At 35.8% G+C, this 26,866-nt stretch overlaps 2 long non-coding RNA genes across 2 annotated transcripts; one reads left to right on the forward strand and one right to left on the reverse strand.

Moving 5' to 3' along the window:
* Positions 1-1,181: 1,181 nt before the first annotated feature.
* Positions 1,182-3,786, reverse strand: LOC120281721. The gene is made up of 3 exons (XR_005542770.1): positions 3,724-3,786; positions 3,571-3,617; positions 1,182-1,245 (listed from the first exon to the last, which is right to left on the reverse strand). It is a non-coding gene; the product is annotated as an uncharacterized LOC120281721 (long non-coding RNA).
* A 4,990-nt stretch (positions 3,787-8,776) lies between these two features.
* On the forward strand, positions 8,777-11,486 carry LOC120281699. The gene is made up of 3 exons (XR_005542764.1): positions 8,777-8,910; positions 9,901-9,953; positions 11,320-11,486. It is a non-coding gene; the product is annotated as an uncharacterized LOC120281699 (long non-coding RNA).
* The last annotated feature ends 15,380 nt before the right edge of the window (positions 11,487-26,866 follow it).

Genomic DNA, 26,866 nt, shown 5'->3' on the forward strand with positions numbered 1-26,866 from the left:
TGACATATACAGTCACAAAAACATGAACTAGAGGACAATAAGAACTTTGATGCAAAGAGTATACAAAAATAATGAAAATAACACCTTCTCTTACATGAACCTATTGTTATGTAATAACAAAGAGAACCAAATTTTAACTACAATATATCATGAATTCTTTTGGAAATTAGTGGGAGACAAAACTCGAAAAGGAAATAGAGAGAAGACGTTAATTGGAAACAAAGGAGATGGAGAGAGAGAGAGAGAGAGAGAGAGAGAGAGAGAGCACTAAATAGCATGCTTATGTAAAATAGAAGAGTCATCCTATTTCTTTGTCATGATAAAGGTTTAATCATTTATTGTGCTTATTTTCTCAAATGATTTGTGGGTGATTGACTTGATTAAACTTAATAAGTATACATTTACTTAGCCGGTGTATAAATTGCTATTAAGGTCATTATCTTTCTACACACATATAAGAATTTTTATTTAATGGAGGTGCTGAAGTCTCATTCAGAGGATACTTTGAAATAACTTCACATGTATATGCTGGGTGTTCTTTGTGAAGGAAAATTCTGAAGCTCTGTAATGTTTCCGGAATTTCAAAGCACAAGCTGAACGTGAGTCTGGGTGCAATCTTAAGACTTTAAAGACTGATCGCGGAGGAGAATTCTTGTCATAAAGCTTCAAGACCTTTTCTGAAGATGAAGGTATAAATCGAGAATTAACATCTCCCTACACTCCACAGATGAATGGGGTAGTAGAGAGGAAAAACAGAATCACTGTTCAAATTGCCCGAAGCTTGTTAAAGGCTAGTCAACTTCCAAATCTTTTCTGGGCTGAGGTAGTATCTACTGCCATTTATCTTATAAAAGTTTCACCAACAACAGCAGTACATGGTAAAACTCCATTCGAGCTTTGGTGGGAAGTTAAGCCTAATGTGAAACACTTGAGAGTGTTTGGATGCATAGCATATGTCACGCCCCAGCCCCAAAGCCGGGCCCGCTGACAGATCGGGCGCATCCAACGGGGCTGGGCCCCACTGAGTGCAAGGCCTCAGATTTGACTTGCTTAGAGTCAACCCTAACAAGCAGAACAGGAAACAATATAAAATAGTACAGAAATACAACACAGACTCACAGATACGAGAATCCAAGGTATAAATACATGTTATAAAAAATTTTACAAGAAAACAACAACCCTAATGGATCCATCCTAGCACTGGCTGATCAACAAGGTCTTAAGCACAACCTAAAAGTCGAGTACCTGAAAAGATAGAAGAAAAGAGGCTGAGTAACTCGGTTACTCAGTGAGTGGGGCAAAAACACGAGAAAACTCAAAATACCAGCAGAATATGAAAATTGGTTAACGAAACATTCCCAAACATAATACTTTCCATACAGAATGGCAAAATAGCAGAATAATAGCGGAACAGAAATACAGAGAATGCTCAGAATACAGAGATACTCAGAAATGCCGAAAATACGCAAAACAGTATATGTACATCTCCCCGACTAATAACGAAAATCAACAAAGACGAGGTTGGATCTTCGATCGTGAAGTCGGAACGTAACGTAATATCAACAGCAGTAGCGGATCTTCGACCGCAATCGGGGGTAGCGCTACTACGTAAAAACATGTGCACATGGCTAGGGACTTACTCCTCCTAGTCAGGGCGAGCCGTAAATGGAGATGTACTAAAACCGCAGAGATACTGTAATACGCATGGAGGAAATCATCGAATAATTAATGCAAAAACAAAATAAACAAATAAATAATTATACACCAAAAACACAGAGTTCGAGTTCATAAATTGCAAATTCAGAAGTTCAAATAAACGCAGAAATACTAATAAATTCCAAGTTTTTCAATCCGGGGCAAATAACTAAATAAAGAGAGTAGGTTATATAAAAAGTAAGCAAAAATGATATAATAAATCAGTCACACAAAAACATCATAGTCAAAAATACGTAGTATTCATGAATTTCCCGGATACTCACACTGAGCAAATACTGTAACTTCGTAATCCCACATAAGGGAAAAATAATCAAGAAACGAAATTATGCACAAAATTAACCAAATGAATAAATCATCGATAAAAAAACCAAACACCCTGGGAATTACACTCTTAAGGTCTCGGCATAATATCACTTCTAACCTGCTCCATTTTACAACACATTACTCCAAGATCCTACTAACAATTGCAAAGATATTTTGCCGAACGAAAATCAGGACCATACTGAACATTTTTCCTTGTCAAATCCTTCCCAAAGTTTTTGTCCCCGTAAGTGAGAAAAAAATCAAGCTAAACCTTAAGATTCCCCTGTAGATACATCATCTTGCACAAGTCTTTTTAATAAATCAAAAACTTCTAATCTATAAATCCAATCCACACCCTTGGTTTTGCCCATCATTTCGATTTTATCAATAATGTATCTTATCATAATTGCTCATCTAAAACAAGTTATCATTTCAAAGGCATAAACCTAGTTTTCCCTTCCTATATTAAAACAACCCTTGAACATCAACCAACATAAGCTATAAAAAGCAATTACCCCAATTTTGAATTAACATTAGGTCAAGGTCACCTCTAATATCCAAGATACAATAACACCCAAGCAAACTCACCAACTTTTCAATTATTTACCGGCCATAATTGTCATGTCATCTCACCCTAAAATGTCTTCAACCCTAGCTTCATACCACCCCATTCCTCTAGATTCAAAAGCAACTCACATTATTATTTTCATTCTTGAACATTCATGCTTTAATTCTCATCACATAAGTTTTTATCAATATCTTACATTTTATTATGAGCATACATCTCTCCCCCTTTCTAACTCCTTCGCATCATCCCGACATATCATCAAAGCATTTCCAATCTCTTCCATTCCCAAGCAAAAGAATTACATAAACATAATTCCCTCACATAATCAAATTTCACTAGCCAACATACATATACTTATAATCTACAATGTAAAATGGCCATCTTCTCATAATTCTTACATTCTAGTATTTTAACACAAACCATGACATGTATAAAAACACATTCCTTACCTCTTGATTCCTAACCAAATTCCACGAGATATAGATATTATCACCCACACATGAGATCAATCAAATGCATTTAAGAATTTCAACTCATATTTAGTAACAAACAAGGGATCCACATTTACTATTCCTTCATATGAAGGAGTGCTCATACAAACTAACAACTAAGCCCAACAATACCATTGAAGCCATTACAAAATTAAATCACACAATTCTCACAATTATGTCCCCAAATATTTGTATTCAACACTAGGAGGCAATTAGTCAAACACCTTATGTGCATCACCCAAATTCCATTCCATGGACTCTAGCATAACTCAATAATATGATTCCTTTACACACTAATCTACACTTGCATAATTCACCATAAATATAACTCCCAAAGCCTTACATTGTCATGGACCCAATTAATAACAAGTATGATATTGTAGCAAACAAATGCCAAGTTTCCAATCAACATCATGCCAAAACAACACCCAAACATGCAAATAATTTACAAGAACCAAAATAAATCAAGAATGATTCGGTTAGCCCACTCACCTTGCCATATTCTCTTCTCATCTTCTCTACTTCCTACTTCTATTAATCTAGGGAAAATAAGAGAGAAAACAAGGAGAACACAAACCCTAAGTTTATACTAAGGTTATCAAGAAGAACACAAAATGAAAATTAATGGAAACAAGAATTACTTACCTATCTTTAACCATTAAAAGCAAGAAGAGGAGAAGGACATGGCTAGGGTTTCCAACAAGTATGAATGGGAAATGGAAGAGAGGGCCTGAAACTTTTAGAAGTGAAGAAAAGTATTTTCGGTTGCTACAGCACCCGTGCTACAGTGTTGGGCTTTATAAAGTTGCTACAGTAACGGGCTGGGTTATAACAGCATATGCATTAATTCCATCACAAAAGCTCAGCAAATTAGATGCGAAGGCAGAGAAGTCCATCCTTCTGGGCTATTATACTAAATCTAAGGCTTACTGTCTCTACAATCGACTTACTAATAAGGTTGTGATTAGCTGAGACGTTAAATTTGTTGAGAATAGTGTATAAGATTGGAAGAAAGCATCAACAAAAGATGAAGTTCCCATTTCTTATAAGTCAGAAGCTACAGAAGATCTGCTTGATATTGTTGATCAATCAACAACAAGTCAACATGATGCTATTGATGGTCAAGGCGCAGGTATGTTAGAACCAACCAATGGCTCATCAAAGTTGAAGCAAGACATGATGGTGCTCAAGCTGCACCTACTGGAGACTCACCTACTTGGAAGGTAAAAGCCTTGAGTGACATTTATGCTACTTGTTCTTTTGCCTTACATGCTACAGACCCTGTCACATATGATACTTGGATACTGGTGGAGCCACCATTCGAGAAGAAAATTCTAGGCTTAAAGTGGGTCTTTAAGACCAAGTTCCATGCCAATGGGAGCATCTCCAAGCACAAAGCAAGACTCGTTGCCAAAGGATACTTGTAGGAACTTGGAATTGACATTGAAGATGTATATTCTCAAATAGCTAGAATGGAGACAGTGAGATTGGTTATTGCTGTTGTAGCTCAACTCTCATGGCCTGTACATCATCTAGATGTCAAGAGCGCCTTCTTGAATGGAGATGTCCATGAAGAAGTTTATGTAGAACAACCTCTAAGCTATTAGGTTGAAGGGAAAGAGAAGCTTGTTTATAGACTCAAGAAGGCCTTGTATGGCCTTAGGCAAGTACCCAAGGCTTGGTATAACAAACTTGACTATTATTTTACTCAACAAGGGTTTTACAGGAGCAACAGTGAACATACTCTCTATATAAAGCAACGCAAAGAAGGGAAGGCAATTCTAGCATGTGTTTATGTGGATGACATAATCTACACCAGTTCATCCAAGGAGATGATGATTGAGTTCAAGAGGGATATGATGAAAACCTGTAAAATGACTGATTTGGGAATGTTGCACTATTTTTTGAGCCTTGAGGTGAAGCAGGATGATGAAGGCATCTTTGTTAGTCAAGCAAAGTATCTTGAAGATCTATTGAAACAATGCAACATGAATGAATGTAGGTCTGAACCAACACCAATGGTTTATAATGTAAAATTACAAGTTGAAGATGATTCTGGGCATACTGATGGAAGGCAATATCGAACTCTGATTGGGAAGCTTATGTATTTAACTTCCACCAGGCCTGATATATGCTTCTCAGTTAGTTTTCAGTCAAGGTTCATGAATGCCCCAAGTCGAAATCATTTAGGAGCTGTGAGAAGAATACTCAGGTATTTATCTGAAACCTCAAAACTTGGAATCGTGTATGCAAGGAAAATGGAATGCAAACTGGAAGGCTATAGTGACAGTGATTGGGAAGGGTCTCTTGAAGACCGAAAAAGCACAATTGGCATGGTGTTATACTTTGGGTCAAGAGCTGTGAGTTGGGAGTGTGAGGAAGCAAGAAATTATTGCCCTATCAACTACTGAAGCTGAATACATAGCGGCCACTTCGGCTGCATGTCAAGCAATTTGGTTGCACAGAATTATAGCAGATTGTGGTTAAATTCAATCTTCACCCACAATACTATGGTGTGACAACAAGTCTACTATTGCACTCAGGAAGAATCCTACTCACCATACATGTACAAAGCACATAGATATCAGATTCCATTTCATCAGGAATCTTATCTCTGGATAACAAATTACCTTAAATTATTGCTCTACTGAAGTTCAGTTAGGAGACATATTCATTAAGCCTTTTCCAGTTAAGAAACACATGTTTATTAGATCTAAACTTTGTCTAATGGAGCCTCAATCAAGGGAAGGTGTAGGCGTTGTGATTGAGGCATGATGGTTATGTTATGAAGGATGGAAACATCTTGAAGTGGGGACATAGCTAGTTAGTGAGATGCTGCTGGTGTGAAAATCCAAGTACCAATGGGTGAAGTCTATGAAGTTAGCTGTCCTAGCTTTTGTTTGTTAGCTTATGTCAGTTATGTTTTATTCCATGTTATGTTATTTCTTTGGTTTAAATGTATTTCCTTTAAATTTCTGGTAGTAGTTTAAGAAGGGATGTTATGCAATGAATAAAGAATGACTTTGACTGTAAAATGTGGTAGCTCCAACTGAATAAATTCCTTCCCTCATTCAACCTAAACAAAATCACTCTCTTAAATCATAACAGAATCTTCATTGGAGGGTGGGACTACGTGCATGTACGAGGTTGTGAAAGCATCTTCATCAACAAGTGTAAAGATTGAAGTGATGCATTGTCGACATTAATACTAACAAATTAGAACCAGGGTCAACTTGGTTCTAGTCAAACCGGACGATTCGGAGGGTTTGACTGAATTTGACCGGGTCACCACCCAGTCAATGATTTATATAGAATCGGACCGGACTGCTGGTTGGTTCTCAGTTCTACTGGTCTGATCAGCCAGTTCGGTCTGGGTTTCAAAACATTACTTTCACCTAAATCACCACGAACAAGAACCCACTTAGTGGCCATAAGACTCATTATCCACCTTTCCTTCCTCTTAAATTCATTTCACTCATCCAAGACCTATCTCTTCCTACTACTAAATAGTTCAATTGAGCATTTCATTGTTTCCATGGGTCAACATTCCTTTCATTAATTGCACCCAGGTATATGTAAAGGTTAGCCTAAACATCTCTCTTTCTAGTAGTGGAGGATATAAAAGGGTTGCTTAACACAAATAATCTAGATTCATCTTTTTGTTATTGTCAATATCGCTTACTCATATATGTAACTAAGTTTTACTTTGACATATACAGTCACAAAAACATGAACTAGAGGACAATAAGAACTTTGATACAAAGAGTATACAAGAATAATGAAAATAACACCTTCTCTTACATGAACCTATTGTTATGTAATAACAAAGAGAACCAAATTTTAACTACAATATATCATGAATTCTTTTGGAAATTAGTGGGAGACAAAACTTGAAAAGGAAATAGAGAGAAGACATTAATTGGAAACAAAGGAGATGGAGAGAGAGAGAGAGAGACCACCAAATAGCATGCTTATGTAAAATAGAATAGTCATCCTATTTCTTTGTCATGATAAAGGTTTAATCGTTTATTGTGCTTATTTTCTCAAATGATTTGTGCGTGATTGACTTGATCTAACTTAATAAGTATGCATTTACTTAGCCGGTGTATAAATTGCTATTAAGGTCATTACCTTTGTACACACATATAAGAATTTTTATTTAATCATATAAGCTCAAATCTAACCAAAAATTTAAAATAAAAAAAATTATAATTGAATTTCAAAAATAGGGGAAAAGAGATGAAAATGTTATTTAGATCAAACTTGAAAGAAGGAATTGCATGGAAGTTCATTGAAAAAGACTTTAAAATGTAATAAATTGAGAGACTTGCTAATGTTGCGTTGCAAACCACTCTCTTCATAAGTTAATAAAACAAAATTAAAAAAATCACTAGGTTAAGCCAAACATTAAAATTAACTAAATATTTAATTGATGCAAATTAAACAAAAAATCTAATCAATATCTCATCATTTCAATTATCATTTAATCACATCAGATCAATGTGTCACATTGTTAATGATATTTTGTGATACATGTCACATTATTAATTCTGATGTGCTAATAATAATTGCTAAATCATTTCATAAACCACTTCAATATCATTCAATCACATTACATCGCATCACATACTATTAATCCTATATTATGTTGCTCTCACATATTGTCATGCAATATACTGTTAAGAATAATTTTTAAATTTAATCGTTAAATGTGTAAGGATTCTTTATAATCATTCAATCATCACTTCAAAGTATTTCTCAGCTTTTCATCCATTATTTTAAAGGAGAATCCAATTAATTCATTATTAACTCATGATTAACTTAGCTTTCCTATTATCAATAGGCATTTCTTAATATTTCAGTAGCATTTTTTAATATGTTAATATTATGGTGTTTATCCTAAATTTCTATATTCTATTAAAAGGAAACCTATCAGGCTCATGATTTAGGTTATAATTTTGGGTTTTTTTATAATTTTTTCATCAATCTGCAATAATATAAGTGGTGATGAGGAAAGATGGAGTTTAGGGAATGATGTTGAAGTTGATTAAGGTTTGAAAATTTTTAAATGTTTGTGGAGAAATAAAAAAGAACCATGGATTTTAGTTGAGTCTTGAGGTGATGATGGTCTTGCATTGGGTTAAGCAAAAGTCTAGGTTCAACAGTGAAAACTACAATGCCATTCTACCAAAGGAAAACCAGCATTAGTGGTTGTGAAGCATTGAACACTTGAATGAACATGTTGGAAAAAAAGTAAAGTTAGTTTATATTAAATGATGAAAATTTCATATGTGTATATATTTTAAGATACTAATCTTGCTATATTTTATTATTATCATGCTCTATCCATATTTAGTGGCTCCAATTAAAAAAAAAACAATCTATTTATGTGTTTAAACATACTTGCAATATTAGTGCAGGCTATCTTGCTAGTCAATAATCATATTCACTCATTAATAACCAATAATACATAATATGTGCTAGATTATCCATAATAGAAGCACTCCTTGATCTAATCTCCAATCCTTGAGTGTGGACCCCGCCCAAAGCTTGATTAGAATAGTCTAAGCATTGTTTTTCCCCTTTATTCTCTTCCCTTTTGTCAGGTTGCTCTCAAATCACGTGGTGATGAGGAATTCCCGGAGGAATTCATGGGTTCCCATCACATCTATGCCTTTGATATTTCAGCCTTTTTAACTTTATTGTTTTCCTCTTCTCTTGTGCTTCTTCTTCATTCCTTTGTCTTGTAAGGGAGGTTGCTAGTTGGAAGGTTTTTGAAGCTTGGTTTTCAGCTGGGCTATCTTTTCAACACTCTCTTTTCCAGCCATCATAGTAAGCCCCTAGCCATTCTTGGTAAATTCTTTTAGTAGTGTTGTTTTTTGGTAATTAAAACCATGACATTTTCTCTATCCTTTGATTAGCTTGCCATGTTTTGTTGAATAGCATGTTAGCTCTTTTTTATTTAGAAACCTTGGCATGTTGATGGCTAAATTCGGAGTTGTTCATGCTTGTTGTTATCTTAGTTCATAGCTCATAATTGTTGTTGAAATCCTTGGAGCTTAGTGTTAGCTCAAGGGCTTGTGCTTAACCATCCTTGTTTTGAGAAAGATTTGGCCTTGGCATTAGTTTAATGAGTGTTAAGTTGCTTGTTTCTTGCTCACCCAAGCATGGTGGAGATTCTTGGACCTTATTTGAGGGTAGAACCAGCATGCTAAAAGCCATGCATATTGTGTATGTTTCCATGTATACATATATATATATACACTTGTATTATATATATATGTATTGGTTGTATAAATAGATATGTTTTTTTTTCTCTCTTAGTTTGGGTTCTACAACTTTTGTTGTTGGTGGAGTGGTTTTGTAAAGTTGATAGCATTATTGTGTTAATATGTCTAAAGACTAGAGCTTGGTTGTGAACCTGCAGAAATGTTTTTGTGTTAATTGTTTTGCTATATTTATTAGTCAAGGCATTGTAAGAGAATGAGGGCGCTTTTGTAGTGGAATGTGTTTAGAATTGGATGGTGGAGATGTTCTCGTCAAGTTAAAATATTAGTTCAAGGCAAATGTCGAATGATTGGAGGTTAAGCATTGGATCACTTTAATTTTAATCATGTTAATTGGTTAAGCCTTTGAGTTGTATTTATTTCTTGGGTGTGTTCCTGTTGGAATACATGCAAGACACTTATTTTATTTAGTTTATTTATTTATTTATTTATTTTGGTTTCTCTCTCTAGAGAATGTAAAAGTAATACTTGGTTGGTGTTTAAACTTGTGATTAGAATGATTTTGTTTTAACGTTGGTAAATCATTGGATTTTAGGATCGTTTTAGGGAGTGGTCTTGAATCTCATTTTGCAATTAGGCCAATACCAGGTAAGTAATCCACCGATAACTCCGTATTTTCAATATTTGAGAAATTATTTTATTCGGTAAAATAATTATCTAGTATTTTGTTATTTTATTTTGAATATCTATTATTTTTGTTAATATTGATATTATTTAATTGGAATATGTATTTTGAGGCATTTTCTTTAATTAATTATTTTTGTTTAGTTGTTGACTTGGTAAATCTACATTGGTGTAATGCTAATTAAAGGATTGCTATTCATTTTAACTTGGTTGTTAATTTATTATTTATACTATGTGTGCGATTACAGTCAAATGATTACTTCAACATTTATAAAATTCGTTTGTTTGTAGGCATGGGTTAATGATTCTGCCATCATTTGGATTGACTTAGTTAATTCCATTATTTATTTATTTATATAATCAATTAATTTAGTTTTGAAGGAGCTGGTGTTTTGAATAATTTTAAATACTTTATGTACTTAAATTTTTATATTTCATTTATGGTTATCGATTTATTTCCCTTAAAGTGAGATTTTGATATTTATTAGTATTTTTGAATATATATGAACTTGAGGAATTTTAGAAATTTCTGAACTTGTACTCTATAAATATTTTGTATCTGAATGTTTTGGTCTCCAAATGAGCGATATGCAACCTTGTCAGTGGGGGGTTAAACCCTGACCTTGTCGACAAGTAATTTTGGGAAAAAGAGACTGCAGTTTCGCATCGTGTCTGTTCGGTGAAATAATCAACGGCCACCTGGTATTCAATCTCGGGTCACCGAGGGTAAATAAATGATTTCTGTTATTTTGGGCTCGTGTCTGTCACCGAGGATAAACAAATGACCTTTGGCACTTACTGTGAATTTGGAGACATACTCTCGATTTTGTTATCTATGCTTTATCCTTTGGTTTTGATAATGCTATTTGGTGCTATTGACTTTTGTACAAATTTCATATTCGCATTCCTGGTTTTCAAAATTTTGGTGAACGACTTACTTGGAAATATTCTTTTATTAGAATATTATACTCTGTATTTTGTTAAATTGTGATTTCGGAGACTTGTGCCTTTCTGAAAATCCGGTATACTTGAAAAGTTACTTTTGTAATTTCTGATTTACTCTAACTATGGTTTGGAAACTTATGCTCATATTTAGAAAATTTTCTATATTTTTGATTTAAAACTTTGAATCTAGTATTCTTAAATAGAGGTATTACTTGAGAACTATACCTCTGTTGAATTATCTATTTTGTATTAGTTTAAACTATGTTTAAACTTTGAATTATTCTTTATATCTGAATTCGAGATTTATAAACCCTGTTGTTTTAACACAATTTCTGGATTACTTACTGGGCTAGTGAGCTTAAGGATTCTTTTAAATCCTTTTCAGATCAAGAGTAGTAGACCGTGATGGATCTTGAAAGACTGCCTGTAGATGTTGCTTGTCCTGTGTAAAATTGTAGTCCTTGTCATTGTCTATCACTATGTTCCTGTATTTTGTATTTCTGGACTTCTTGTATCTTTGCATTGTATACTTTATAGAGTCTGTAATCCTGTAACCCAGTTGATTTGTTATAGTTTTGTTTGTCCTAAATCAGGTTCTGAGGCCTTGCAGGTCTACTTGATTCACGCTTTGTGGATCTGCGGCCGTTTGTCTGCGCACCGGGTCCGGCGAGCCGGGTTCGGGGCGTGACATTGAGATCCTTAAATAAGCTAAAGTTCTATCGATATTGTGTTTCACTCATTGATTCAGCTTCTTTGCAAATGAATATTGCTGGCTAAGATATGAATCTACAAATGCAACATCTCTCATTGAAACGATCACCATTACCACCTCCATTGATTCAAGTATTACCTCAATATTTTATAACATTTAAGTTTTTGTTTATAATAATTATGACATTAACAATCATAAAAATTTGATTACACTTTTTTGTTTGTATAATGAATATCCATGAGACCTTTCAAAACCAAGGTTTACCAATAGTTTCCATTCTATAAGTTTTTTTATTAATATTGTAAAATTTATTTAATCATATTGGTTTTCTATTATATTCTATATACGATATTGCCTCAAACCCTCAGAATTGTAAAACCCCGATGCGGAGCCGGGGAGTTTGTCTAGTAGATTTATGAACCATTGTTATTAAAGGCGGACCAAAGCACTTGTCGGATTGGTTGTATCGTTGAACTGATTATAAAACTGGTTCGGTTTTGTAATTAACCCAGAGTTGCAATTAATTTGGGATAAACTATATTAAACTGTTGTTTTAATTAATAACCCATTAAATAGCCTCTTTTTTAATAAACTGGACCGGTTCTGTAAAACCTTAAAATGACATTTCCTTCTCTAATAGCTTCTTTGTATATGAAATGACCACGTCTGTTATGTTATTTTAACTATATAAAAAAAAGAAGAACAAAGAAAAAAAAGAACAAAGAGCTTTGGAAGAAAAAAGAAAGAAAAGAAGAAGAAGAAGGGTTCATAGAGGTGGAAGAAAAAATTAGGAACAAAACAAAAGAGAGTTTTTGGTTAAAAAAAAAGAGGGAAAGAGAACTAAGAAGGAGATTGAAGAAAAAAGAAGGGAGAACAGAGAGGGGAGGAGACATAACAAGATCAAAAGAGAGAGGCGGTTGATAAAGCACGCGGTGGAGGAGACGAGAAGCAGTTGATCAGTCTTGAGGAAAAAAAATTAAGAAAGAGGTAAAATTTTCTCTATGTGATATAGCAATATGTTGTTTATTGCATGGTTTTATAAAACATGAAGCATGTATGGATGATCATCATGGGTTATGAGTGCAACCTTGAGTAAGTCTCGTTCTTTCATTTTTTTTTTACCCATGCCATCTCATGCATTGGTTCATGAAACATTGTTAGCATGTATGCATGAAAGATCCTTGCCCATGTCTCATATAGCCAGCATCCGAAGGTGAAATGAACCATGAATCTTGTGAGACCCGCTTCTTTCTTTTACATTCAATCAATGCCATTATTCGATCCCTCATTAGCATGCATACCATGCCACGTTTTGCTCTCTGATTCGTATGCAATACAATCTATTGTGCCTTGTACAGTGTTTGAATATTTTATTTCTTTTTCCTATGTGCATACATATGCCTTTATCCTTTCTTTCTTTGCTTGATTTGCATTCGCAAAACCCTAATCTAACTTTACACAACTCTTTCATGTACGGGAATTAAGCAAAAATGATGGGCTATAATGATCATAGAGTCTATTTTCTTTTCCCAATCAATGGTCATTTACATAGCCTATAGGTTTACCATAGAATCCTCGAGCCTCATGTATGACAATCTTAGATTTATTGGTAGAATATATGATTGAAAGTTTAGAAAAAAAAAAAGAAGGAAAGAATATATATATATATATATATATAGTTCGAGGGCTGAAGTGCAAAAACGAAAAGAAAAAAAGAGAAAAAAAAACTTAGGAAATCCGGGTTTATTCGCAAAAGTTATCAAAGATGGATTTGTTTTTCAGGAAAAAAAAAGGGGAGAAATATGAAAAAAATTGAAGTTTGAAGATCGATTGAATAAATCTTGAACTTCGTAAAAAGAAAAATAGGGGTTGATGTAATAAAATGACATGGGATGCTAGAATATGAAATCGGGAGAAAGTAATGACTTGATGTGTGGGGGGTATTTTTTTGTACTTTCACAGGATCCCTCTTGGGATTTTTTTTAGTTTGAGAGAAAAAATGAGTGATGAGTTTACTTGTGAGGGCATTTTTGTACTTTTCACAGGATCCCTTCTTGGAATTTTTTTTTAGTTTGAGAGTAAAAAAATGAGTGATGAGTTTATTTGTGAGGGGCATTTTTGGTAAAAAAAATGATAGAAAAAATGAAGAAAAGAAAAGATGAAAAAAATGAAGGATAAGTAAAAAAAAGAAAAAAAAAAATAAAGGGTAAGTAATAAGAGAATGGAGGGAAAAATGTACGTTGAAAAAAAAGGAAAAAAAATGAAGAAAGATGAAGGAAAAAAAAGATATGAAGGATGGGTAAAAAAAATGATGGATGAATTTATTGGAGTGGGGTATTTTGGTAATTTTCTTCGCAAGACCTCCTCTTGAAAGATCCTATGAGCATTTCTCTAACTCCATCTTGAGGTCTAGACACTCTTGAGGTAAGGAGAAATTCTCATAAAATTTCTTTAACTCCACATTGAGTTCTTGACACTCTTGGGGTAAGGAGAAATTCACATAAAATTTCTCTAACTCCGAAATTCTCATTAAATTTCTCTAACACCACATTGAGGTCTTGACACTCTTCGGATAAGGAGAAATTCTCATAAAATTTATCTAACTCCGCCTTGAGATCTAGACACTCTTAGGGTAAGGAGAAATTCTCATAAAATTTCTCTAACTCCACTTTGAGGTCTAGACACTCTTGGGGTAAGGAGAAATTCTTATAAAATTTCTCTAACTCCACCTTGAGATCTAGACAGTCTTAGGGTAAGGAGAAATTCTCATGAAATTTCTCTAACTCGACCTTGAGATCTAGATATTCTTGGGGTAAGGAGAAATTCTCATGAAATTTTTCTAACTCCACCTTGAGGTCTTGACACTCTTGGGTGGGGTAAGGAGAAATTCTTATAAAATTTCTCAAACACCCCCCTTGAATTCTTAACACTCTTGGGGGTAAAAAGGAATTTTACATGCCATATAGCAAGATGTTGTAGACTTCAAGATTATGTTGGACCTCTAGTCTCCTTTCATTTAGAGAATCAAGTTCATCCAAATGCAAGTGAACTCTATCTTCATTTGTGAGTTCATTCTGTAAGGCAATTCTTAGAGATGGAATATGGACTTCAAGTGGAAGAACAGCTTCTGTACCAAAAACCATTGAGTATGGTGTTGATTGAGTTGGTGTTCGATATGTTGTTTGGTTGCCTATAAAACTTCAAGAAGCCTTTCGCACCAATCCCTTTGACTTTTTGAAACTACTTTATTCAACAACGTAATTAATGTTTTATTGAATGCTTCTGTAAGACCATTTGCTCTAGCATTATAGATAGAGGAATACCTACAATCTATTTTGTGATGCTGAGCAAATCTTCCAACCTTGAAGCTTTTGAATGCTCGCCCATTGTCAAAGATGATCCTTCGAGGTGTTCCAAATTTATATAGCACATGGTCCTTAAAGAACTTGATGATGTTTTCAGCCATTACTTCCTTTAAAGGAATGGCTTCCACTCATCGTGAAAAATAGTTGGTGGCAGCTAGTATAAAACGATGCCCTCTTGATGATAGAGGCTCAATAGGGCCTATCACATCAGTCCCCCACATCTCGAAAGGCCATGAAGAGATTGTAGGGTGCAAAGGGTTGGGATTTTCATGAATGAAATCCCCATGAGCTTGGCACAATTTACACCTTCTTGCATATTGTAGGCAATCGTTAATCATGCTTGGCCAATAATACTGAATATGTTTGATCTACAACTGCATTTTGGGTCCTAACTGATGAGCTCCACAAATACCAGAATGGACTTCATGCATGACTTCTTCAGACTCCTCCTTTGAGAGATATCTTAGTAGGAGTTGATCATATGATCTTTGATAGAGAACGTCATTAACAAGGGTAAATCTCATCGCCCTTTTCTTTAACTGCGTCGCCATAGACTTTTCATCTGCGAGTTTGCCATACTTCAAGTATTTAATGAAGGGCTCACTCCAATTATCTTCAACCACTGTTAGAACTTTTTCTTTCTGACCTGTTTATTTTCTGACTCTTCATTAAGACATGAACTCAAGACCCTCCTATTTTGAATGGTGACTTGGATTTCTTCTTGATCTGGATCAGCTAACCCTTTTGCCAGTTTGGCTAAGCTATCTGTTTTTCCATTAATAGACTTGGAAACTTTCTCCATCTTAACATTAGGGATTTGCTTCAATAATTCAATAACTCTCTGAGTATACTGAAGAAGTTCTTCCTTATAAGTCTTGAAACTTCCTTCAACTTGATTTCTAATGAGTTGTGAACCGCCATATATATATGCAAGCTTGAATCCCTATATTAACTGCTAGCTCCAATCCAGCAATAAGAGCTTCATATTCTGCTTTATTGTTAGTGCATGGCTTCAACAAAGAAAGAGAGTATCTCAGGATCCCACCTTCAAACAAAATGAAGATGAGTTCAATACCAGCTCTAACTTAAGGAATTTTAGGTCCAACAACTGGTTGGATCGGAGAAGCTCCATCGAAGTACATCTTCCAACATTGTTTTTCCTCTTCAATTGCCAAAGTCTCTTCATCAGGGAGATCATATCTCAAGGGAGATTCATCGAGTAAAGGATGTGCCGTGAGAAAATCTACTAATGCTTGACCTTTGATTGCTTTTTGTGGAGTATAAGTTATGTCAAACTCCATGAGTATCAATGCCCATTTTGCTAATCTTCTAGTGAGAAATGGGCTTGACATCAAGTACTTGAGTGGGTCTATTCTTGATATGAGAATCACCTTATGTGAGAGTAGATAATGCCGAAGCTTCTTCACTGCAAACACTAAGGAAAGACAGTGCTTCTTAATAGGAGTATATCGGTTTTCAGCACCCACCAACATCCTACTAAGATAATTTAGGGTGTTCTCCTTTCCCTCTTAATTCCCGTTGTGTATAAGATCAATGGTTTTCCTGCAATTGGCGCTGCTAACACTGGGAGATTCAGTACGTAGAACTTGATTTCTTCAAAAGTGTTTTGGCATTCATCATCCCATTTGAAGGGAGCATTCCTTTTCACCAGCTTTGAGAATGGCTTACACTTGCCCAAAAGATTGGCTATGAATCTTTGGATATAGGCAAGATGTCCTTGGAAGGACCTCAGCTACATCAATGTCTTTGGAGGTGGCATTTCTATGATTGCTTTAACTTTAGAGGGGTCAATCTCTATTCCTTGGTGCCTCATGATGAATCCAGGAATTTTCCAGATAGTACCCCAAATGCACATTTCATAGGGTTCATCTTCAAGTTATATTTTCTAATACGATCGAACACCGTTCTCAAGTCATTGAGGTGTTGATCTCTTGATTGTGTTTTCACCACCAAATCTCTACATAACACTCCACGACATAGTGAATCAAATCATCAACAATTTTTCGTCATGACTCTTTGATGTGTTGCCCCCGCATTTTTTAGTCCAAATGGCATAACCTTGTAGTAGTAGATGCATGTTGGTGTCTGGAACACAATATGCTTTTCATCCTCTGGGTCCATCTTAATTTGGTTGTACCCAGAGAAACCATCCATGAAAGAAAACATCTTATAAGAGGAAGTGTTATCAATCATGATCTCCATGACAGGTAGTGGAAAATCATCTTTGGGCCATGCATTGTTTAAGTCCCTAAAGTCCACACATATTCTGATTTGCTCATTCTTCTTCTTGACAGGCTCTATAATAGCGATCCAGTTAGGGTACTTTTCTTCTCTTATAAAACCAGCTTCGATTAGTTTCTTGGTTTCTTCAATGACACTCTCCTCCAAATCAAACTTTATCTTTCTTGGTGCTTGTTTCACTAGTGGAAAATTTGGGTCAATAGCAAGCTTGTGCACTGCTACTTCTGTATCGAGCCCTGGTATCTCCTTATAGCTCCATGCAAAACAGTCAATATACTCCGTAAGAATGCTTTGAATGGCTTCTTTCTATTCTTGAGTTAATTGTACACTTAAGAATGTGGGTTTAGGATCGTCCTCACAATTTCCACCTGGACTTCTAATCAAGCGATTGTGGGTTCGAGTCCCACCAGGCGTGCCAGACTTTGCAGGCTTCTTCCTTGTCACCCGGCCTTTAATTAGGGTTGATTGGTTAAAAAGCATGGACCATAAATCAAATTTTAATTATTTTTATATTTTTATGTGATTGCAGGTTTATGCTTCTATTAGGTGCAAGCCTCTAATATTAATTACCCTAGATAATGTCATGGGAACATCCGATTAAGTAAATAAGTGTAAATGAGAAATGATTGAGCAACATAAAATTAATTTTTTTTTATTAATTTCAAAGAACATATGAACATATGATCATGAGCGATAATACAAAAGTATTAAGAGAGCTATGTTTTTTTTACTTGGCTGACGCATTTGAATCTTTTGCTAAAAGCATGTAGGAAGACCCCTTTAGTTCAGTTACTGTGGCCTTCTTCGATTTTTTATGTGTGCGTGCATCTTGACACATTGCATGACTCTCAAGCTGTGGCTACTCTGCATTTATGAGTTTCCTGCTTGATCATTTTTTATTCTTTTATTGCTAAAAACTTTAGCTCTTTGTGCTTGTAAAAAAAAATCTTCCGTTCTTTGACTTGTGAAATATCTTAGGTCTTTGACTTTTTGGTGCCTTAAATTTCAGAGTTGCATTTGTCACTTACATGACACATTTAGGGCTTGACTCTTCGATGCTTTTGAGCTTTGACCATTAGATCTTTAAGTCGTGACCTTCAACATGATTAGGTCATTAACTTGACAATTTTAACTTGCTTTTAAAATGGATCTCAAGCTGTAGTTATGAACTTGATTTCCGTTAGTTGTCACTAAATGAGATTTCTAATTCATTTTTGTGAAAGAGACCTCACAATGGGTTTCAAGAAAATCTTTGTCAACACTTTTTTTAATGAGTGTTGATGAGAGATATTTTTTGTGAAATTTTCATTTTTTTTACTCTTCCTTTCACTTCAAGAAATTTGTTTTTCATTAACTCTTCTTTTCATTCCACATTTTTCTTTTACTCCAATGAGTGTCAAAAGACCTCAAAGTGAGCTTGAAGAGAGTTTTTATTAAAAACAAATTTTAAATTTCACACCAGTGAGTATCAAAAGACCTCATTGTGAGTTCAGAGAGGATTTTAGAGATATCTTTTTTTAAAAAAAATTCCTATTTACCCCCAAGAGTGTTAAGAATTCAAGGGGGGTGTTTGAGAAATTTAACAAGAATTTCTCCTTACCCCACCCAAGAGTGTCAAGACCTCAAGGTGGATTTAGAGAAATTTCATGAGAATTTCTCCTTACCCCAAGAATGTCTAGATCTCAAGGTGGAGTTAGAGAAATTTCATGAGAATTTCTCCTTACCCTAAGACTGTCTAGATCTCAAGGTGGAGTTAGAGAAATTTTATTAGAATTTCTCCTTTCCCCAAGAGTGTCTAGACATCAAAGCGGAGTTAGAGAATTTTATGAGAATTTCTCCTTACCCCAAGAGTGTCTAGACCTCAAAGCGGAGTTGGAGAAATTTTATGAGAATTTCTCCTTACCCCAAGAGTGTCTAGATCTCAAGGTGGAGTTAGAGAAATTTTATGAGAATTTCTCCTTATCCCAAGAGTGTCAAGACTTCAATGTGGTGTTAAAGAAATGCTCATAGGATCTTTCAAGAGGAGGTCCTGCAAAGAAAATTACCAAAATACCCCACTCCAATAAATTCATCCATCATTTTTTTACCCATCCTTCATATCTTTTTTCCTTCATCTTTCTTCATTTTTTTCCCTTTTTTTCATCCTACATTTTCCCTCTCTTCTCTTTTTTACTTACCCTTCATTTTTTTTCATTTTTTTCCTTCTTTTTTTTATTCATCCTTCATTTTTTCCCCTTTCTCCCTCTTTTTTTTACTCATCCTTCATTTTTTTTCATCTTTACTTTTCTTCATTTTTTATCATTTTTTTACCAAAAATACCCCTCACAAATAAACTCAGCACTCATTTTTTTTACTCTCTAACATAAAAAAAATTTCAAGAAGGGGTCCTGTGAAAAGTACAAAAATGCCCTCTCAAATAAACTCATCACTCATTTTTTCTCTCAAACTAAAAAAAAATCCAAGAGGGATCCTGTGATAAGTACAAAAATACCACCACACATCAAGTCATTACTTTCTCCCGATTTCATATTATAGCATCCCATGTCATTTTTTGACATCAACCCCGATTTTTTTCTTTTTTTTTACGAAAGTTCAAGATTTATTCAATCAGATCCTTCAAACTTCAAACTTCAGTTTATTACTCTCTAGGAAGAACGTCTAAATAGTACATCAGCTTATTCAAACAAGTTACCAGTGACACTAGATGGTGTCACAACTAACAACACTAACAACCAAGACTTTACACCTAATGCATGCCACCTCAAGTACTTTTACAATTTGTGAGGAAACCATAAATAGAACAAGATTAGGTACAAGACCATTACACTGTTGAATGGTATGAGGGAACCTCTCTTAGTTGCACATTCCAGTCATCAATCTACATCTCCATGAGTTGCTTCTTGTACAGATTATGGGCGATGCACTCATATGTAAGTCATCTTCACTAGAAACCCAACAAGCGATCCTAATTATGGTAAAGTTCATGACGTGCCCTTCTTTGTGCCTCTACTACAACAACAAACAAATCCATGGAGTTGCTGGAAAATAGATGAAGAAGCATGAACATGAGTGGGTGCGATGATAAGGACTACTTCCAGGGTTTTTTTTTTGAATAAAAGTAGCTCGAAAGCTAATTTATTAAGGGAGAAGAAAAATTACAAAAAACACAGGACACTGACACAAGAAAAATAAAGCTACAATACAACTAAAAGTCAAAACCAGAACTTCTAAAAAATTTCATAATCCAGTACGGAAGGTCACGACCATGAAAGAAAAGATTAAGACAATGCAGATTGACACCATGAGTCGCAAGCTTGAATGCAGGAAAGGCCCAGGTTCAGGGAATGAGATGAACATGTGGATTTCTAGTAGTATTTAGTAGATGTTGAATAGCAGATAATTCCTCATAAGGGTGCAACTGAATAGCAACCTTGAAGGCCACAACACTAGTAAGGAACAAGTGCCTAATCATGATTCCACATTAAACAGCATAGGAATGGCGCTTTTCAAGGCTTTAAGTTCAGCATCAGCAGCATTCAGAGCTAGATTAAAGCAGGAACCTGCAAAGGAAATAGAGTAGTTAGAATTAGAACAGAAAAATCCAGCACCACTTACCTCATTTTCAGGATTCCGATGGCTAGAGACGAAGAGGAAGGCTCCATGAATATTGGAAAAATTATTAAGAAGGAGAAGCTTCCCCTCCATATTTCCCCGAGAACATGAGAAGTCCAAAGCATGGGACACAGCTCTGCAAGAAATAACATTACAATTGACAATAGTATTCCTGAAAATTTTATCACATCTACTTTTCCATATACACCAGGTTGTACCAGCAATAACAGATTTTATGAATAAAGAGTACGCAAGATTGGTAATCCAGGAACCAGAATGAAATCCATCCTGAAAACTAATAGAGATATTAACCTTCTGGCTAACCAGGATCCAAACATCAATAGCCCTTGGATAGTGAACAAATAAGTGTTCAATCGTTTCAAAATCCAGACCACAAAGAGCACAAGCATTGCGGGGGCCTAAACCAATGGAGTACAGATAATCAGAAGTGGAGATTCTACCTTTGAAGACAAGCCAAATAAAATGTTTAACCCGAGGAGAAACATTCAACTCCCAAAGTTTTTTCCACCCCACCCAATCATCAGCCCAATTAAGATTATGATTAAGGAAGTGATAAATAGAAGAGGCAAGCTTAGAATTATAAGACTTGGGGGGACCAAACCCAATGATTAGAAGTACTACGATCAATAGAGCCTAGCTTATTAGAAAAGTAATCTAAATTATCCCCAAAAAGCATGAACAATTTATTCTGATCCTAACTATCATTGTAAATGAAATCAGACAAATTCAAGGACTGCAAATCCAAATCAGAATTGATGTAAGTGGGATTAAAGGCTAATGGAATATCAGAGCACCAAGGATGGTAAAGCAAAGATGTTTGATTAGGATTCACAGTTTTAATTCAGAAACAGGATCTAAGCTTATGGGCCGAAAGAAACAAACCTTTGTAGAACCAAGAGCATTGAGTAGGAGCCTTATCAACCCAAATGTTAGTCCTACCATATTTGACATACAAGATATCAACCCATATTTCACCCCCCCCCTCAGTTTTAGATCTAGTAGCATCATCCCAAGCAACAGCAGGGATGCCATTTTGATTGCTACCTTTATACCATAAAAATCTCCTGACAATTCTATTGATCTCTTAAAGGATAGTGTCATAAATCGGGTAGACAGACAAATAATACATAGGAATGGAGAGCAAAGAAGAGTTGATAAGAACAACTTTAGCAGCTGGAGAAAGAAGAGACTGACTCAACCTAAAACATTGCCTACTAATTTTATCAACCATAGAAGTAAACACCTGCTTAGCCAACCTCTTGGATGAAACCAATACACCAAGGTAAGTAAAAGGAAATGAAGCCATATTAAATTTAAGAATAGAACTGATACTTTTGGCCACCCGAGTGTTAAGCCAAGAAGGAAAAAAGACTATAGATTTCTTGGCATTAGGAATTGACCAGAGATTCTATTATAAATAGAGAGACAAAGATTAATATATCTGGCAATCACTCTATAAGCATGGGTAATAAGAATAAGGTCATCTACAAACATAAGATGATTGAAGTTGTATTTAAGTTGATTGCAGAACCCTTGAATAATACCAAGAGTCTGAGCATGATTAAGGATAGAAGTAAGATTCTGAGAAACAATGTTAAAAAGAAAGGAGGAAATAGGATCACCCTGCCTAATTCCCCTACAGGACTTAAACCAAGGTGAAGGTTGACCATTAATAAGCAAAGAAAAGGAGGTAGACCTGAGACAGGCACTAATCCAAGAGACCCAAATAGAAGAGAAATTCATTTTAGTTAAAGTATCAAGAATTGCATTCCAACTGATCGTGTCATAAGCTTTCTCGATATCTATTTTAATTAACATCCTAGGGGGGTACTGGTAATCTTTATCAAGAGAGTGCACGACCTCTTGCAAAGCAATAATATTGTCAAAAGCACAAAGACCAGCCACAAAGCCAACTTGTTCCCGACCAATGAGTTTAGGAAGAACCAATTTCAATCTATTAGCTAGAATTTTAGAAATAACCTTGTACCAAATATTGTAAAGTGAGATCATCCTATAATCAGAGACAGAGGAAGGATTATCTTTTTTGGGAATAATAGCAATGAAGGTCTTACCCCACGAGGAAGGCATAACCGAATTGGCAAAGAAGTATTGCACCACATCCATTAATTGATCACCAATATGATCCCAAAAGAATCTAAAAAATTCAGCATTGAAACCATCGGTTCCAGGTCTTTTACCTGAGGGAAGGTCTAAAACTGTCATGTGAATTTCGTCCTGAGAGACTTCCCTAGAGAGGAATTCACAATCTATCGGGGATAGACAAGGAAGGTCATCCGAGAGGGCAACAAGAACATCTGAAAAAGTATCATTGGAAGACTTGGACCAAAGGCAAGAATAAAAATTAAGGAAAGAATGTTCAATACCTGACCGATCAGAGAAAGAAGATCCATTGATATCCCGAATTTGAGAAATTGTGTTAAAATGCTTACAGGTGCAGTTAATAGAGTGAAAAAATTTAGTATTCATGTCCCTTTCACAAACCCATTGCATTCTAGCACGTTGAGACCACTTCCTGGAGTTCTGGCGCTAGAGGACAATGAGCTTGGCATACAGTTCTTCAAGGTGAGGGAGATCATCTACACTAAGGGAGTCAGAAATTTCCAAAGAAGTAATGGCATTTTCAGTATTTAAGATATCAGCATCTAAGTTACTCAACCCAGAAGCACGCCAGGCTTTGATTTTAATACGAGAACGGGCCAAAAGGTGAGTAAATGCATGCATAGGATTACCATGAGGATGAAAATCCCAAGCAGAATGAACAGCATTATGACAACCTATATAATCAAGCTAGTAATTTTCAAATCTAAAGGTACTTTGATTAATTAAGCTATGCTTAAAACTAGAAAAAAGAAGAGGGGCATGATCAGAATGGTGTCTCGGGAGATGCTTGAGAGTAAAAGACCCAAACATACGAACCCCCTCTGTGATCAAGAAGATTATTAACATCAATAAAATTGAGAAAATTCTGAGTCTTATGAGAATAGTAAGCATACAAACCCCCTCTATGATCATCTCTAGAAGTGATAGCATTAAAATCACCAATAATAAACTAAGGAATTTTAATAGCAGAGAGTTTAGAAAGTTCATACCATAAGTTGCGTTGAGACTGAATATTAGAGGCATTATAGATGACAGAAATAATGCAATTGGAAAGAACATTATTAGAAATAACTAAATGCAGGGCTCTCCTAGAGATAACAACAGGAGAGACAATACCAATAATTTTATTCCAAGCAACAATTATACCTCCAGAATAACCTTCAGCAAGGATCGCAGCCCAATCCCACGGTGCAGGGAGCTTCTTATAGAAATGAAAGACCCAATTAAAGGTTTGAACTTACGAATAAAGTTAAGAGCTCTGTTGGAGGTATCTCCTAAAGAGATGCCCCTACAATTCCAGCACACAAGATTAAAAATATTCATATTCATAAAAATTAGATGAAATAAGAACAGGGTCAGAGACACACAACATTAGGCACTACTCCCCTCAACAATGATCCTTCCCTTTTTGGATGAACCTTCAGTAACATGAGAACCCTTCCTAATCAAAGCCTCCATACGAGCTTCGGATTGGTAATGAGAAAGTGTCATCATATCATCAGGGCCTTCATCCTTCCCCATTTCCTCATCACTATCTTCAAAGGAATCCTCCTCATCATCCTGTTCATCATCCTCTTCACAATTATCATCAGAGGGGGTATCCTGAAGAGCTTCATTAACTTTATCAACTAACATGGTGTGATTCAGAGAAGACCCCTCTCCCAAATAGGGTGACTTCAAAGAGATGGAAGACCGAACTTCAGGGGAGGAGAATTCGAATGATGCAGAAAGGAATACACAGTGTTCAAAGGAGGTTGGGAAAGATGAATATCCTTGGGAGGGGAGCTAATCTCTTGAATGGGGTTCACACCAAAGAGGGGGTCTCGAGAAGCATCAGAGATAGAGTCCCGAGGCACGTTCGGCACGAAGCAGTCCATCAAAGATCCATGCTTGATAGTGGGGTCAGAAGGTGAAGTCAAATCAACATTTTCTTGATCAGAACGTTGGGCGTGACGAGCGAGAAAGCCACCTCGAGCCCTCCCTCTCATTCCACCACGTAGGCTACCCGAAACAGTCTATCGGGGAACGGTAACATCTGTTTGTCCACTCTTGGTGAATGGTTGCTCATCAACTGCCACGTTAGTGTCCAACTGATTAGCACGAACGCCGTCACGATGACCACGTCCGCGACCACACCGGCGAGCAACAATCAACCAGAGCCTAAATTCCTTCTCCAACTGAGGTTCATCAATATTCATTTGCATATCCGAACGAGTAGGTATCGAGCCAGACTCCGACATCTGAGCATCTACTTACAAAACAAAACAGGGATCGATCGCCTACTCCCGTGAAGCATGAGAGGGTGGAGGAGCGCTTGTCTGTCCAGTTGTAGCCACTCGAGGACAAAAGTTGGTTCCATGACCTACAAGCCCACAAGTATAACAAAATGTGGGCAATCTCTCATATTGAACAAGAACAAACACTCGATTAAAAGCATCACCAAGCCAAAAACCACGAGAGAGGGGTTTAGAAAGATCAATCTCAAGACAAACCCTAACATATTTGGACCTGGTGAGAGAGGTGGTAAGATCATCCACCTTAAGAAGAGCACCAATATGAGATGTAATCATTTCAAGAACATCCCCCTCCCAGAAATCAATAAGCAAGTTATGTAACTGAACCCATATAGCAGCCGTGTTGAGCTTGGCAAACACGGGCTCAAAGAACGGCTTCCAAGGAGATAGCTGAAGAATAATTCCATTGATAGACCAAGGCCCTCCAGTAAGAAGTCGCTGCATAACTTCGTGAGATCCACAACGAATTAAGATAAAACCATTTAGAAGTTCAGAGATAGAAATCTCACCGAGATCAGCCCATTTGACCAAGATATTGCTTAACCTGCTCAAAAGGAGGAGGTTTTCTGAAAAACTTGCCATACAGAGCATGTTGGAACCTCATTCGGGCTCTATTCATGATGTCCTCGTCAAGCTTGATGAAGTCTGAAGTAGAATCCTTGATTTTGTTTAGGAGCTGAGCATTTTGAAGTGGAGAGTTTTCTAAAGTGCAAGTTGATTAAGAAGCTATTTAGGCCCAGGATTTCGGAGGCGGATGAGGTGAAGGAGAGGCATTCTGTCCCCCACTTGCCATGGCAAGGGGGGAAAGGAAGGCTGAGAACGATCAGGAAAGATAGGATGAGGGAGAAAGTCTGAGAAAGTCTAGACTGCCTCCAACGTTCGACCCTAAAAAAAATAGCTCAGGACTACTTCCAGGGTTGCCATTGACCACACTTAACTAGAACAAGACCTCCACATTTGGAGAGAATTTTCCTACCAAAAAACATAGATGAAGGGGCAATTGTAGCATTACATTTAATTAAAATTGATATATAACTAATTAGACGTATGCAGGGGTTATAGAGTCAATAGAACAAAAATAAGGGCCTTATTGGCCAGTATCAAAGTTAGGTGCCTTTAATGATCAGAATGAAACTGTCAAAGGACCATACGATAATTTTCCCTCTAGACATTTGCAAGATAATTTGTTTTGGAGAATAAAAAAGACAGACATAATGAGATTATAAAATATTTTTTATATAGATTCGAGTTTAGATCCTAATTATCTGAAATTTGTGTTATTAATTAGTAAACTTTATGATTTTGATGGTTAAATAAGAAGAAAGATACCAAATAGGTCTGAATGATGTCAAATTTTACTTACGAACCAAAAGCAGTTTGAGCATTTTAAAATATTCAATATTTGAACATATATATTAGTCTAAGAAGAACAAACTTACCTTGTGAATAATTACCGGAGAGTTTCCAAAAGGATCAATGTTTGTGAGAGGTCCATTTTCTTCAGGATAAAATTTTCGCATTAGATTCTCATGAGCAAAAGGTCTG

The sequence above is a fragment of the Dioscorea cayenensis genome, chromosome 18 (genome assembly GCF_009730915.1).
Source record: "Dioscorea cayenensis subsp. rotundata cultivar TDr96_F1 chromosome 18, TDr96_F1_v2_PseudoChromosome.rev07_lg8_w22 25.fasta, whole genome shotgun sequence".
In the NCBI taxonomy this organism is placed as follows: Eukaryota; Viridiplantae; Streptophyta; class Magnoliopsida; order Dioscoreales; family Dioscoreaceae; genus Dioscorea; species Dioscorea cayenensis.